This window comes from Cheilinus undulatus, linkage group 14 (assembly GCF_018320785.1).
Source record: "Cheilinus undulatus linkage group 14, ASM1832078v1, whole genome shotgun sequence".
Lineage (NCBI taxonomy): Eukaryota > Metazoa > Chordata > Actinopteri > Labriformes > Labridae > Cheilinus > Cheilinus undulatus.
Window position 1 is genome coordinate 3,966,043 of NC_054878.1, and position 15,645 is coordinate 3,981,687.

Below are 15,645 nucleotides of genomic sequence, written 5' to 3' on the forward strand. Positions count from 1 at the left end.
ACTCTACTACATTCCTCCCCTTTTAGATATGTAGCAGATGTTCTCACATTGTAACAATAAAGAAAATCTACTGTCCTGTGTAAATATACTTTAACTTGTACATTTGGGAACCATTTTTAAACTTCTAGTTATAAGATTCAGTCTCTGTGGTGGTGCTTGGACCCTCTCTGGATACCGCTGTTTCACAGGTGGGCTGTTTTCTACAGCTGTTGTTACTGGTACTGGTGGTATCTCCACAGTTTGCTTTGTTGGTTCTGTGAGAACAGGAGATGAGGTTTGGTTCTCTGGCGTACTGGGAAAAGAGGTCTCTAAAGCACAGTCAATCGGCTCTGATGGCGCTGTCTCAGCATCTGGTGGAAACAGCTTAACTGCTGGTCTCTGAGCAGGTCGTCTCCATGGTAACATGTGGTCAACATGCACTGTACGTTGTCTCTGTCCCTCTTGTACGAAATAAGTGACACTTCCCAGTCTCTGACTGGTTGCTTGAATCCATGTCTCCACTCCCCTTCTGAAGTTTTTGATGTGCAGTCTCACCCTCCTGAAAAACACGGACAGGCAACTCTCCGTGGTCATGATGACACTTTTGAGCATCCTGTTTCTCCTCAACTCTCCTGGCAAGGTCAGGCTTAAGCAAACTGAACCGAGTTCTGATCTGAGGCTTCAGAAACAGCTCAGCAGGTGTTGTTTCAGTCACAGTGTGAGGCGTACTGTGATACATGAGAAGAAAATTTGCCAGTCTATGGTTGAGTGATATGCTGCCTGTGAACACTGCCTTGTGTCGCTGAACCACCTCCTGAATGTCTGTGCTCCATATTTCCTGTGTACGTACCTTATGTACTGTAAAGATGTGTTTCCAGTTCAGGTGCAGCTTTTTTAACCAGTTCCAACCAATAAGAGCAGGTCTGGTTTTAAGGTAAAACCTTCAAGATGTTTCTTGTCGAAATTTTCTTTTACCACTGATACTGCAGATCCTGTGTCTAGTAGCATTGTTGTGTTCTTACTCCCCAGTGTGACATCAACTGTGAATCCCTTTTCACATGCCGAGGTGGAGTACACTGAAAACACTCCAGAAAGTTCATCATCATCATCATCTTCTTTTCCTGATGCATGCCCCTCAGTTCCCACATACTGAGTTTGAGAAGTAACTTTACCTTTTCTGCAAGCACGGGCGATGTGTCCCACTTTGGAGCAGTTATGGCATTTTTCATTTTTTAACCTGCAGTCACGTGCTGGGTGTTTTCCTCCACATCGATAGCATGTAGGCTGTGCCCCAGTGTCCCTTTTCATTCCTGTTTGTCCTTTTTCTCTGTAATTTTCTCGCCTGAAATGTCCTTTCTTTCCCTTGTCAGAGAAAGAGTGATTAATCAAATCTTGAGTCTGTCCGACTCGAATTTGAAGCCTCCAAGGTGTGAGTAGGTCTTCAAGTTCTGACATCAGCTGTGTGCCTCGTGCTCAGAAACACCTCTCTCTCTCTCTCTCTCTGTGACTCTCTGGCTGCGTTGCCAGATGAACGATAACTATCGTATTTGTGCGATAATTTTGTCCTCTGTACGATGTACGATCAATAGTTTAAAAAAACACTTAATATACGATGGTTTTGCCATTTTAAATGTATCCACAACCAAACACTTTTTGAGATTTGATAGCAACTAATCACCTCAGCTTGCCTGAGATGGGATCACATCAGCACCATACAGCACCTGATTGACACACCCTCTGCTCTCGTGTCAAGCTCTACCTGCCAATCAAAACATAACCTCTCACACTGCTCGCGCATGCGGCTTCTGGCTCGTGCACGTCACACGTAAATTCAAGAAGAAGCTTCCTAAACATTTCAGCTGCAAATAGGCAGAAGAGCTAGAGAGCATTTAGGACATTACATATATAGTTGTTGGTATTAGTTTGTTATTTCAGCTTTGAGTTGGAGTTTTATGTTACTAGAAACTAAAAAATGAGTGTGGAGGACGCCAGCAACAAACGTAAAGACCCTGGCAGCTTGGACACAGATGGGCCCAAGACAGAACACTGGGTACAGCTTTACCACCCAATGTGGGAACAGGAGCCAATGTTCAAGGGATGGTTAAAACCTGTCGCTGGAAACGATGCAAAAGCTTTCTGTCGCTGTTGCAATGTCCAAATGGTGAGTGAAATAACAGTTTTGAAGAACCACGTGAAGCGGACTAGACACATGGAAAAGTCAAAAAGTCTGGCACCAAATCAAGCGTTCCATTGTGCCGTGTCTATGGCAAAGTAATGAAAAAGAAAAAATGGAAACCGCGGTCAAAACAGCAGAAATAAAGCTAGCTGGTTTTTTAGTCGAGCACAACATTGCCATGAGAGCCGCAGATGATTTGGTGGATGTTATAAAAGACATTTTCAAAGACTCAAAAACTGCTCAGGGCTTGAATCTTGAACGTACAAAAGCAACTGCTATCACTAAACATGTGGTAGGGGATTGTTATTTTGAGGACCTGTCGTAGATTTTGTAAAAGAAGAAATTCAGTGTGCTTATTGACAAGTCAACAGACATCGGCACAGTAAAAACACTTTGTATTGTAGTTCGTTTCTTTGATGATGGATCAAAAAATCTGTGCAGACCTGTTTCTGGAAATTAGCTCAGTTGTTCACTGATGAGAATGGAGAGTTGGCCAGTGAGGGGGCTACAGCGGAGAGGCTGTATACCCAACTCATGAAGTCCTTCACTGATGCCAAAGTCCCACTGGAGAACATTGTGGGATTTGCCTCACATGGATGCAACACCATGATGGGGACAAACAACTCTGTCTTGAAAAATGACTTGCCGGGGATAACAGTTCAGAGATGCATCAGTCACTCCCTGCATCTCTGTGCAAGCACAGCCTGCAAGCAGCTACCCTGTATGTGCGAAGATTTATGCAGGGATGTATACAGCTATTTCAAAAACAGCGCCAAGCGTGTGGCTCAGTTTAAAGAGTTTCAGGAGTTCTGTCATGTTGAGCCTCACCAACTTCTAAAGCCATCACAGACCCGCTGGCTCTCTCTACACCAAGTTGTTAAGCGGATGTGCCAACAGTGGGATGCACTGAGGCTTTTTTTCACTGACCAGTGGCTGGAAGCAAGATTAAATGCAGCCGAAACCATCTACAACGCACTGAACAATGAATCATTGAAACTCCACTTCTGTTTTTTGGACTGGGTGCTGCCAAAATTCACAGGTCTAAATGAATACTTCCAGAGTTAGAAGCTAGTTATCACAACCCTGAGGAGCAGGATATGTGAAACTTACAAGGACCTTCTTTTGTCTTTCATGGGCAGAGACTATGTTCTTCACAACAACATCTCCCAGAATGACCCGACAGACACTGCAAAGACTTTGCCACTCACTGCAGTATATTTGGGTGTCAGTGTGATGCAACACCTCAACAGCAACACCATACAGGTTTCGCCTGCTGTTGTGACCGAGTTCAGGATGAGGTGTCAGATGTTCTTGAAGGTTGCCTGCAAAGAAATACAGAAACGTTTCAGTTTTGATGACCCGGTCCTGACGCAGATGGAGTGCCTCTCTGCAGTTGCAATGGATGCACACTCTCGCACACTGTACCCCTCTCTGTTCCCTCTAATCCAAGCAGTGCCACGAATACTGGACATCAACGATACGGATCTTGTTCAAGCCACTGATGATGAGTGGAGAAAAATGCCCCTGATGAACCTGCCTGCCAGCTCAAAGGACATGGATGTAGATGCACTCTGGTATAGTGCTTTACAGCTCAAAGACATGGCTGGTAAAGAGGTGTTCAAACACCTGGTGTCATTTGTTCTGGATGTACTTATTTTCCCACACTCTAACACCTCATGTGAACATTTCTCCAAAGTGAACCTGATCAAAACAAAGCCACGGAACACACTGATCACTGACACTCTCAACGGACTCATACACACATCTGAGTGTGTGAAAACTGCAGGTGGTTGTGCAAAATTCACCCCAACAAAAACGATGCTGCGCTCAATGACTGCATACAATCTTTACACAAAGAAAGGAGCAACAACTTCAGCTGCACCCCGACCTTCAACCTTAGCTGCATCTGCTTCAGTGACTGACAGTGATTCAGAGCCAGAGGTCGAATTTGACTGTTAGGTGAGTCAAACAATATAATTATTATGTAGTGTGGGTGGCAATATTGTAAGCTCTTTATTTTGTGTTAATTACCTGTCACTTTTAATAAAAGTGATAAGGCATATATTGGAAGCTCTGTTTATTGTGTCTTTGTAGCTGCTTTTGTGCTAAATGCTTTGAGTTACTTTATTTTCCGGTGACAAAATACTGACTCTGTAGATTGGTGCTTTTGTTTTGAAGGGCAAAAACGGAAGTACTGTTTTGCGTTATGGACTGCTCTTGACTATGTTGTGTGAGGCACACAGTTGCCATGTTGTATACTCCTTGCCGCATCAGTGCTTTGTGCAGAGCAAAGTTCTGTGGTATTCAGGTCATTGCTCATGTTTCTGTACATGTACGATAGTTTTTTGTAAAATACCATATTTTTGAAGCTGCAGTACGATATTGCTGTTCTTTTCATCTGGAAACACTGCTCTCTGGTGTGGGGAGGTAAAATAACTCAAAGCATGGATATTAGGGGCCGTGCAAGACATAATTCATACTGGACCTTTCACATACATACATTCTTCTCTCATACACATATATTCTTCTCTCACATACATACATATATATTTCTCATATATGCATACTTTTCCTCTCACATACAGTCGCTAGAAAAAGTATGTGAACCCTTTGAGATTTCTTGGATTTCTGCATAAATTGGTCATCAAATGTGTTCCGATCTTCATCTAATTCTCAACAATAAACAAATACAGTCTACTTAAACTAATACTGCACAAAAAAATATGTTTTCATGTTTTTATTGAACAAAACATGTAAACATTCACAGTGCAGGGTGGAAAAGGTATGTGAACCCCTAGGCTAATAACTAGGGCTGACAGCTTTAATTCGATTGGTCGATTAATTGGTTGAAAAGCTTTAGCTTGACCAAGATCACCCTGGTCGGCGAATTGCCCCCCGCCCCCCCTCCCCAAAGACGCTGGTCTGTGGGCAAAAGCTTGTGAGCAGCTGACTAAGGGAGACATGCTGGTGGGAACAGGAGCAACGCAGCTCTAGGAATTACAGGTAGAGAAGCACACAACGCTACCAGAGTGGGATATTTTCTGACATTTTACATTATTAACGGTCAGAAACAACACATTAACTCGTCACAAAGTTGCAGGCCGTTTATATTGTGGTTTATAAGTGGTGCTGCTAAGTCTCTCTGCTCTGCCCCCCCTCACTGCATCAACTCCCGCGGTCAGTTTAATTCACCTGTTGGAAAATAGGCTGCGTAGTATAATCTCTTTATATAATCCCCTTTGAAATGTTCACGTTAGCGTTAGCTTCTTCTTACAGATGCACAGAAAGGAGAGGTGATAAAAAGCGATGTCTGCTGGTCTTAAGTCCCGACGAGCGAACTTTTTCGTCTCACCTCCTTAAATGAATGCCAGATGCTGTCTGCTTTATGCTCATAAATAACACAGCGCGTGCTGGATTAAGTGATCCTGTTATAAGTTACCATTATAAATGAATGAAAAATGAAAATCTGAGGTTATTTTGTAGGCTGTATGAGTTTGAAGAGTTACCGCGCTGGGATCATGGAGATCAAAGGCAGGTGCACGCTGATCGTCTCTCAATTAATTATATTATATAGTAAGACATGATGAGCCGAAAAGATGTATTAATGCCTCCAAAGACTTGTTACATTCATTTTAGGATCATTTAGAGTACCAAGCAGGTGCAGTGAGGAGCATGGATGGATTGAATTAGTCCCCAATGAGGTAAATTTTTTTAATGAATGATTTTTTTTTTTTTTTTTTTTAATTTAAAAAAAAAATAAAAAATCGATTAATTGGTGCCTGGGTTCGATTTTGGTTGACCAAGTTTTTCTTTGGTTGACTACAGCCCTACTAATGACTGGTTGACCCTCCTTTGGCAGCAATAACCTCAACCAAGTGTTTCCTGTAGTTGCAGATCAGACCTGCACAACAGTCAGGAGGAATTTTGGACCATTCCTCTTTACAAAACTGTTTCAGTTCAGCAATATTATTCAGATGTCTGGTATGCATCGCTCTCTTGAGGTCATGCCACAGCATCTCAATCAAGTTGAGGTCAGGACTCTGACTGGGCCACTCCAGAAGGCGTATTTTCTTCTGTTGAAGCCATTCTGTTGTTGATTTACTTCTATGCTTTGAGTCATTGTCCTGTTGCATCACCCATCCTCTGTTGAACTTCAGTTGGCAGACAGACGGTCTTAAGTTTTCCTGTAAAATGTCTCAATAAAATTGGGAATTCATTTTTCCGTCAATGACAGCAATCCGTCCAGGCCCTGAGGCAGCAAAGCAGCCCCAAACCATGATGGCCCCTCCACCATATTTCACAGTTGGGATGAGGTTTTCATGTTGGTGTGCTGTGCCTTTTTTTCTCCACACATAGCGTTGTGTGTTCTTTCCAAACAACTCAATTTTGGTTTCATCTGTGGACAGAATATTTTGCCAGTAGTGCTGTGGAACATCCAGGTGCTCTTTTGTTAACTTCAAACATGCAGCAGTGTTTTTTTTGGACAGCAGTGGCTTCCTCCGTGGTGTCCTCCCATGAACTCCATTCTTGTTTAATGTTTTACTTATTGTAGATTTGTCAACACAAATATTAGCATGTGCCAGAGATTTCTGTACGTCTTTAGCTGACACTCTAGGATTCTTCTTCACCTCATTGAGCATTCTGCGCTGTGCTCTTGCAGTCATCTTTACAGGATGACCACGCCTAGGGAGAGTAACAACAGTGCTGAACCTTCTCCATTTGTAGACAGTCTGTCTCACCGTGGACACATGAACATCAAGGCTTTTAGAGATACTTTTGTAACCCTTTCCAGCTTCATGCAAGTCAACAATTCTTGATCGTAAGTCTTCTGAGAACTCTTTTGTGCCAGGCATGGTTCACATCAGGCAGTGCTTCTTGAGAACAGTAAATTCAACACTGGTGTGTGTTTTTTAGGGCAGGACAGCTTTAACCAACACATCCAATCTCATCACATTGATTGGACTCCAGGTTGGCTGACTCCTGGCTCCAATTAGCTCTTGGAGAAGTCATTAGCCTAGGGGTTCACATACTTTTTCCACCCTGCACTGTGAATGTTTACATGTTTTGTTCGATAAAAACATGAAAACATATCATTTTTTGTGCGGTATTAGTTTAAGCAGACTGTGTTTGTCTATTGTTGTGAATTAGATGAAGATCGGAACACATTTGATGACCAATTTATGCAGAAATCCAAGAAATCTCAAAGGGTTCACATACTTTTTCTAGCGACTGTACATATATTCTCCTTGCACATCAAATAATTGAAAGAATGTGTGTATGTGAAAGGTCCAGTATGAATTATGTTTTGCATGGTCCCTCATACACAGATGAGTTTTCTTGAAGGTGCAACATTATGTCGCACACTACTGCCCTGTGTTGAGCTATGTGATATTTGCAGATGCTTTCATGCTGCTGCTCTGACATGCTGTTATTTTTTAGGAGTGGGCGGGTTGAGTGTTTGTGAAGTGAGGCACAAATTGTGCCCCGCTTTAGTTTCCCCCCATACATATTCCCGGATATGCATTCCTCTTTCTAAAAAACAAAGCATTTCAGTCAAATTCATTCAATTTCCACCACGAATTGCAAATTCTGTTTTTACTGGCCAATTCTGCGATTCCGTTAACGCTGAAATCATAGGGCCCTATGTAACAGATGAGCAGATAGGTTTTAGTTTAAGTCAATGAGAGAGCTTCCACCAGCTCCGCTGCTCTGCATCTCTCCTCTGGCAGAGCTCTGTCAGTCCGGACCCCTCCGCAGTAGATACACTAGACTTCTATTTCTGCTGGACGCTGGAGCCCTGCGCATGAATTCAGCATGGAGCAGATCAAACGGGCAGGAAGTGTCACCGAAAGCAAATTAAAATATCTGGTTAAATTTCAAAATAAAATAGTCCTACTCTGTGTTGATGCCAGACTGAATGTCAGACTGTATTTCCTTTCTCTGCATCGACTAAAAGTCTTAGTGGGCTGTAGCAGAGCCTGTAATCAACATATCAGATGAGAAAAAAAGGAAGCGTATTTATATATAAGTTGTTACTGACCCATAGTAGACACAGTAAAATCTATATGAAAGGACACAACAGAGACAAATCAAGTTCATTCTACTCCTGTAGTTCAGATTAAACAGCTTCACATGTAATTGTTATGCTAAATGGCACTACAGTGCTTTCTACTCATACAGCCAAATGTAATGAAGACCCTGTAGTCACTGGGGATTTAAGCTGAGCTTATAGGCTGCCAGATCTTTAAATGGTTCAGCTGAGCACCTGGCTATCGCTTAAGGCCATACCACTCTGAGCACACCCGATCTCAGAAGCGAAGCAGGGTGTCCTATTCCCAAGGAAATGCCCCATTAAAAGGTTCAGCAGCCTGTTTCCGCCGGGTTTCAAACCAGGGACCTTTCGCATGTTAGATGAACATGATGACCACTACACTACGGAAACAGACAAAAATGCTCACATTGCCATGAAAGGCGTGTTTTAGCTACTTTCTTTACCGATCTCTCTTCAAATGCTGGCCAACTGGCCTGTTTCCTACCTGCTAATGACTATTCACTAAGAATGATACCACTCCAAAGCCGAGACAGGCAATGCATGATTCTATACAAGTGAGGTAACAGTTTCCTTCAGGATGAAAACAAAAAAGATTGGGACAATAAGAAAAGGGCAAGAGAGGGAGGATCAAACAGAAAAAAAGATTAGAAATGGAGAGGTTGAGGGAAATCATTCATCTCTGACTATTGCTTTCACATGAAGCCCCAGTCCATGACGCAAAAGCCAATCTCCATAAGCAGGTCATGTGATGGGTTGACAGAGTGCATGTAGAGTTTAGTCATGAAGGCCAAGAGGACAGAATGGTGTTTCCACCCAGTGTCGAGCCAGGGACCTTTACGTTTAATGTTAAAATTTACTTTAGTTTTACACCGCTGTTAGCCGTGATATTAATGTAAAATATTTTTGTTATTGATCACGACTAGAATAAATGTCATTACTATATATCTGTCTGTTCTGCTGGCTGTATCATAGATATTCTTGCCTCATTCACATTTCTTCTTGAAATTCATATGAATTTTGAAACCTTTTGTTCCATTACTTGTTAATAAATTCTCTTAATGAATATTTTACTGCAGTTCAATTAGGATTTTTGTTGTTGTTGTTGTTGAATGATAATCAATAAAATGTTATTAATTATACACACCTTTTATACTCCATTATTACCTCACAAAGTGCTTGTCATGGAAAGAGAACAAGTGAAAAATAATGGTATGGGTAGTCTGTAACAGGTGTTTGTAAATAAATACTACAGTAAATTATATGTAAGCCTGGGTCTAACTGCCATGAATAAAGAATATTTGATTCTAATAATTAAGAGTCATTTATTTATTCATCTATCCACAGTCTGCATTCCTGACTAGAAGCCTTCCTTCATCTACTCTCAGCCGTTCACCTGTGACTCAGGAGGACACGATGAGCTGGGCCATATGAGAAGACTGGGATCCTGGAAAATCAACAGCAGCAGCAGAGGAAGATGACCAGGAGCTGTTTCACCTGTGCTCTGCCAAAGCCCAGGTGTCTTAGGGATAGTGCTTTATTTAGTTTCTTTAGTCAGACATCAACTATGAATCATAAGAGTTTAATAATAAAGAGCACGTTCACATACAGAGGACTAGGACAGGCATTTCCACAGTTTTCCATATGAGAAAAAAATGCAATAAGAGACAATATTCACTACTGGAAAGCAGTGTCTCCTGTTGTTCAGTGTGTGTTTTACAGTCCTTGTGTTAGTGATCTGTCTCCTTCATCCAAAATTATTTCTAACAGGAGAGCAGCTGTTATTTTATTATACATCCCAGAGACAGTTAAGACTGTTTCTAACCATAAGGTTGTCAAAATATTTGATACTTCAATACTTTTTAATACCAGATCTTTTGAAAAGCTCTGAGGATGATAATGGTAAGCGATTCCTCATATAATTGACCAAACCTTTAAAAACATGGCACAATAATTAAGCTGTACACCTTATCAGACATGTGGTGTAACAAGCACGGTGTCAAACATTGAAATATAACAGCAATCTTCAGACATATTAGGAGCTGATTAACAGTTGAATCCTCTAAAACATATTTAAATGCTATGATTTTATCTTATTGTCATTACTGTATATCGTGTTGGTCTCAGCAAACAAGACTGTCCTAAAACCAATCAGGTCACTCCACAAACAAGCCCTGAAAATCCTCGACAGAAGATCACAGCAGTGTCGTCACTGTGACATACTCGATAAATATAAAATGCTTGGCTTTGATAATATAATCCTGCATTCAGATGTTCATTTAGTGTATAAAATAATCCATAATGTGGCTCCTCCACCATGGAAGAGCTTTGTTAAACTTCGCTCTGAGTACATACGCAGATCTTCAAGGTCTGCCTCCAGTGGAGACTGTAGTATCCCTGAGCGTGGCTCAGCCTTTGGACTGTCTGCTTTTCTTTAAAAGCTATCAAAGCATGAAATAATCTCCCAACCAACCTGAAACTTTACACAGACTTACACATTTTCCCTCCAGAAGTGAAAAAGTGGATTTTAAGAATTCAGTCTTGTCAGCATTAATCTTGCATCAAAATCACTGCTTGATTACAAAAAATATCATATCTAGACTTTAATATGTGTATTTTGTTCTCCTTTGCTGTTAAATATGTACTGTGGCTGAATGAATGTGAGTGTGTGCATGTGTGTAGATGAATGATTGGTTCTGTATTTCATTGTTGAACTATCTATCTATCTATCTATCTATCTATCTGCCTAATTTTTCCTTATGTGTCAGAGAGCATTTGGTGATGTATTTTTTGCACTTTTTTGTTTTACATATATAAGAGCTCACCTTAAAGGTCAGTTATTTGTTTACCATGTGCAACTATTTGTTACTGTGAAAAATATTTGACTGTTCCTTAAATGTCAGCAGCCTTTGGTGATTCATTTTAAGCACCTTAATAACACAATTGCAGTGAAATGTAAATTATTATCAGCTCTGTTTTTTTTTTTTTTTTTGCATCCTGTGAATGGCTGTGTAGTTTTATCACTGTCTAATGAAAAATCTTGAAGGCATTACTGTTCTGGTGTCTTTACTTGCTATTGGTACTAAAACAAGACTCACAAGATTTACTCAGGGACTTTAGTCCTTTGAAACCTGAAGCATTTACAGCAGTAAGAAAAAGCAAATATTAATATGGCTGTAAAATAAAAAAGTAAATCAACAGATATAGTTATTAAACAATGGCCATGGTTATTTAACTGCACTGCAGATAATTTACCTGACTGTTTAATGTTTAATATTTGAAGACTTTAATAGTGTTGTTATTAAGGACTTTTACTTGTTTTGCTGCATTTTCAAAGTGTGCTATTTTTGACCAAAACAGAGGATCACCACTAAGAAACAGCTAGCCTAGTGAAAATGTTAACTAATACTCATTTGCATCTCACCACTGTCTTAATTGAATCATTTTAATAGTAACACTGAAGCTAATTTTGGAGAGTATGCATAATTTCTATGTTAAATTATATATTATATTATATACAAATTGAGAGTGCCACTCTACTCTCTGGGCCAGATTTGAATTGTTTTGTGCCAGGTTTAATGCACAAGGTGTGTGTAGTTAATTATAATTTTTACATAAAGTCAACAAACTTTACATAGTTACACTATAAGTCAGTATTTTATTTCCATTCAAATAGATAAAGAATTAAAACACTTGTCCCTAAATATATGTATGTAATTGCATTAATCATCAAAGTTTATCCACTTAAAGAAGCACTAACAATCCATGAAGTAATTCGGGATCAGTTCTTAGAAATTTTGTTTGTCTTGAGCTGGTTTCGAACCCACACCTGTCTGAAAAGCCTCCTGTTCACTGATTTTTTCTTCTTCGGCTATCCGTGGCTGGCCTCCACGTGTGAGGCGAACGTGATAACCACTACACTACAGAAACTGTCTATGTATTTGATGCACACTAGGGGCGTGACTCCATTCACATAGCACCCCAATGACCTCACCCTAACATTTGGAGACTTGAGACCTTAAACACTGGCTGCAACTCTGGTGACCTATTGTGCTTCGTGGACTGTGCAGCAGTTAGGCACTGGAGTTGCTGCTTGTAGTACATTGGATACCGTAGTTGGTCATGCTGGCCTCTGGATGTCTATGCATTGCTGCTACACTGAAACACAGTTATCTGGGCGTGGGGAGGCAACGAGCTGTACAACCTGCGTGAGTCCTCGTTAGTATAGTGGACAGTATCTCCGCCTGTCACGCGGAAGACCGGGGTTCGATTCCCCGACGGGGAGACTTATGCTGTCTGTCAGCAGCTAAGCCTGTACATGTCATCACTGGGGCTCCAAGCTGGCTCTGATCTTGAGCTGGGATTACAGGCTGGCAGCTCTTGAAATGGTGCGTTTGTACACAGAGTTGTGGCTTACAGCCATACCACCCTGAGCACGCACACCTGGGCGCAATCAGGAGAGACGAGGCAGAAGCAGCAGAGAGCAGCAGTTTTCTTGAGAGGTTTTAGTTTTTTTTTTTTTGAGTTTGTTTTATCTTTTTTGTGCCTTATTTAAACGATTTTCGCCCCCAACAGTGTTTTTACACTGTTTGGGGGTAGTTTTTGGTTTGCCACTTTCCAGGCCTTTTTCCCTCATTTCAGAGGTGATTTTTTGTTCATAATCAATGGAAGCAAACATGGAACAGACAATGGAGACAGCTAGAAAGAAGAGCTACGATAAAAAGCTAACTGTTCTGGTGGAGCTGAACGGAGAGGAGATTTCAACCTTGGAACTCCTCAAGGAAATCAAGAAGGAGTGTGGGAGGATCGAAGGATGCAGAAGAAAAGATCCCAAAAAATATGAAATCACGCTGGAGAAAGAAGAAGAGAAGAATAAACTGTTGGATGGACTGAAAATTAGAAATACTACTGTCACTGCAAGAGACTTTTCACGGAATGAGACAACTGTGTCTTTTCTCAACATGCCAGTATACATCAGCGATGAAGAGATACTCAACAAGCTCCAGAGCTGGGGAGTGGAGGCGGCTTCCCCCATTAAGAGGAGACTGTGGCCAGGCACAGACATTGCAGATGGAACAAGATTTCTGCGGGTAAGGTTTGGGGAGCATGTCAGCTCCTTGCCCTACTCCACAAAATTTGAAACCGCAGAAGGGAATGAGTATTTTAGAGTCATCCATGACCAGCAGGAGAGGGTATGCCGACTCTGCATCCAACCAGGACACATTGTAAAGGACTGCCCGAACTTCAGATGCCACAAGTGTGGCAAACAGGGGCATTATGCAAGGAATTGCTCCACATGCATGAACTGTGGTAATCCAGAGGACAATTGTGTATGCAGAGAGGAGACAGAGGTGAGGAATAACCAGGAAGAAGAGCAGAGAGGAGCGAGGCTTGGAGCTGAGCAGGCGGCCACAGGAGATGGACATGAACCTCAACCGAGCGTAGGTGAAGAGGTGGTGATTGAAAAGGAAAAGGGGAACAGAGAGCCATCTGCTGAGGTAGAGGAGGAAAGGAGGGACGCGTCCCAGGGCATGGCAGAGGAGGCCGTGCCTGATACACCTCCAGACAAACAAACAAGAGGGGAGGAAACGAGACCTGGCAGCCCTGAGGGGGGAGAAAAAGGAGAGACTGAGAAGGGTGATGAACAAGGACTGGGATCAAAGGAAGGTGAGGAAAATAATAAAGATGGGAGTGATGAAGAGATGGACACAGGAGGGAGAGAGGAGGACTCAGAGTTTTATGACACTGTGTCTGGGGAGTCTGAGGGAGAGAGTGGGGGCCTTGATGAACTGATAAAGAGTAGGAAAAGGCCAAGTGGCCGGAGAGATCCTGATACGAAAAAGTGCCAAAAAAATTGGAAAATGAAGGACAGAAAGTCTGTACCATCACTTCTAATTTCTGATGATTTCAGTTATATCCTTTAACGCTAATGGCTTGAGAAGCTACTGCAGAAGGCAGCAAGGTTATTTAAGTTGTAAAGCAGAAATTTTATGTTTACAGGAAACTCACTGGGATGATGTGTGTGAGAGAGAGGTGAGGAAAGAATGGATGGGGGATGTTTTTGTTAATAATGGGTCGGTTAAATCTAGAGGGGTGGCTATTTTGGTGAGAAAGGGAGTGATTGAAGATGTGAATGTGTGTGAGAATGATGGTGAAGGGAGGGTATTAGGGATTGAGTTTAAATTTTCTGATAAAAAATACAGATTAATTAATATATATGCTCCTAATGAGGAGAAAGAAAGAAACAACTTTTTTGTTAAATTAGGGTGTGTGTGTAAGGGTGAATGTGTGTTTGTGGGTGATTTTAATGTCTGGTGTGAAAGGATTGATGCGAGTGAGAATGCAGCTTTTAGAAGCGACTCTTCCAGAGCTGCTCTACAGCAAATCATGTGTGTGAATGGGCTGAGTGATGTGTGGAGAGAAAGGAACCCTGGAGTTTCTGAGTTCACACGGGTACAGGAGGTGAGAGGGATACTCAAAAAGAGTAGGATTGATTTAATTTTATCAACAAGAAGAACATCTAGTAAAATAGGGGATATAGTTTTTCGTCCTACTTCATTAAGTGATCACAAAATAGTTTTGTTTCATTTTGGTGATGTGTGCATTAAGAGGGGAGGGGGTGTGTGGTGTCTAAACGCTGCACTACTAAAAAATGATGAATATAGAGAGATGGTGAATGATTGTATTAAAAACAGGATGAGGGACAACATGTATGATGAAAATGTTGAGTTGTGGTGGGAATGTTTAAAAAGGGAAATTAAGGAGTTGAGTATAAATTTCAGTAAGGGAATGAGCAGAACAGACAGAAAGAGAGAAAGTGAGTTAAAAGAACTACTGAGGAGAGAGGAGGAAAGAGCAGATAGGAGAGATGGGAGAGGATTAGAGATGTATCTAAAATATAAAGAGGAACTAAAAGAACAAAAAAAGTGTATGGGTGCTATAATCAGGAGCAGAGCCAAATTCATAATAGAAGGGGAAAAGTGCAACAGCTTTTTTCTAGGCTTAGAAAAAACTAAACAGAAAAAGAATTATATGGAGCAAATAGAAGGTAAGGACGGAGAAATAATAAATGATTTGGTGGGTATCACAGAAAGAGTAGAGGAATTTTACAGGGATTTATTTAAAAGAGAAACAGTAGATGAAAAACAAGTAGATGAAACCTTAAAAATAATGAAGAATGAAATAAATAATGAAGGGAGGATGATGTGTGATGAAGATATAGGAGAGGGAGAAATAAGGGCCGCCATTCTAGATCTCAGCAGGAATAAAAGTCCAGGCATTGACGGCCTAATTAGTGAATTTTACATCGAGTTTAGAGATGTAATGATACCAATACTAGAGAAACTATACAAGTCCATAGAAATGAAAAATAAAATGCCTCTAAACATGACAACCATGAAAGGCGTGTTTTAGCTACTTTCTTAACCGATCTCTCTTCAAA

At 41.1% G+C, this 15,645-nt stretch overlaps 1 non-coding gene across 1 annotated transcript; it reads left to right on the forward strand.

The window, feature by feature from the left end:
• Positions 1-12,417: 12,417 nt before the first annotated feature.
• trnad-guc lies at positions 12,418-12,489 on the forward strand. Its single transcript has one exon. It is a non-coding gene; the product is annotated as a tRNA-Asp (tRNA).
• Positions 12,490-15,645: the final 3,156 nt, after the last annotated feature.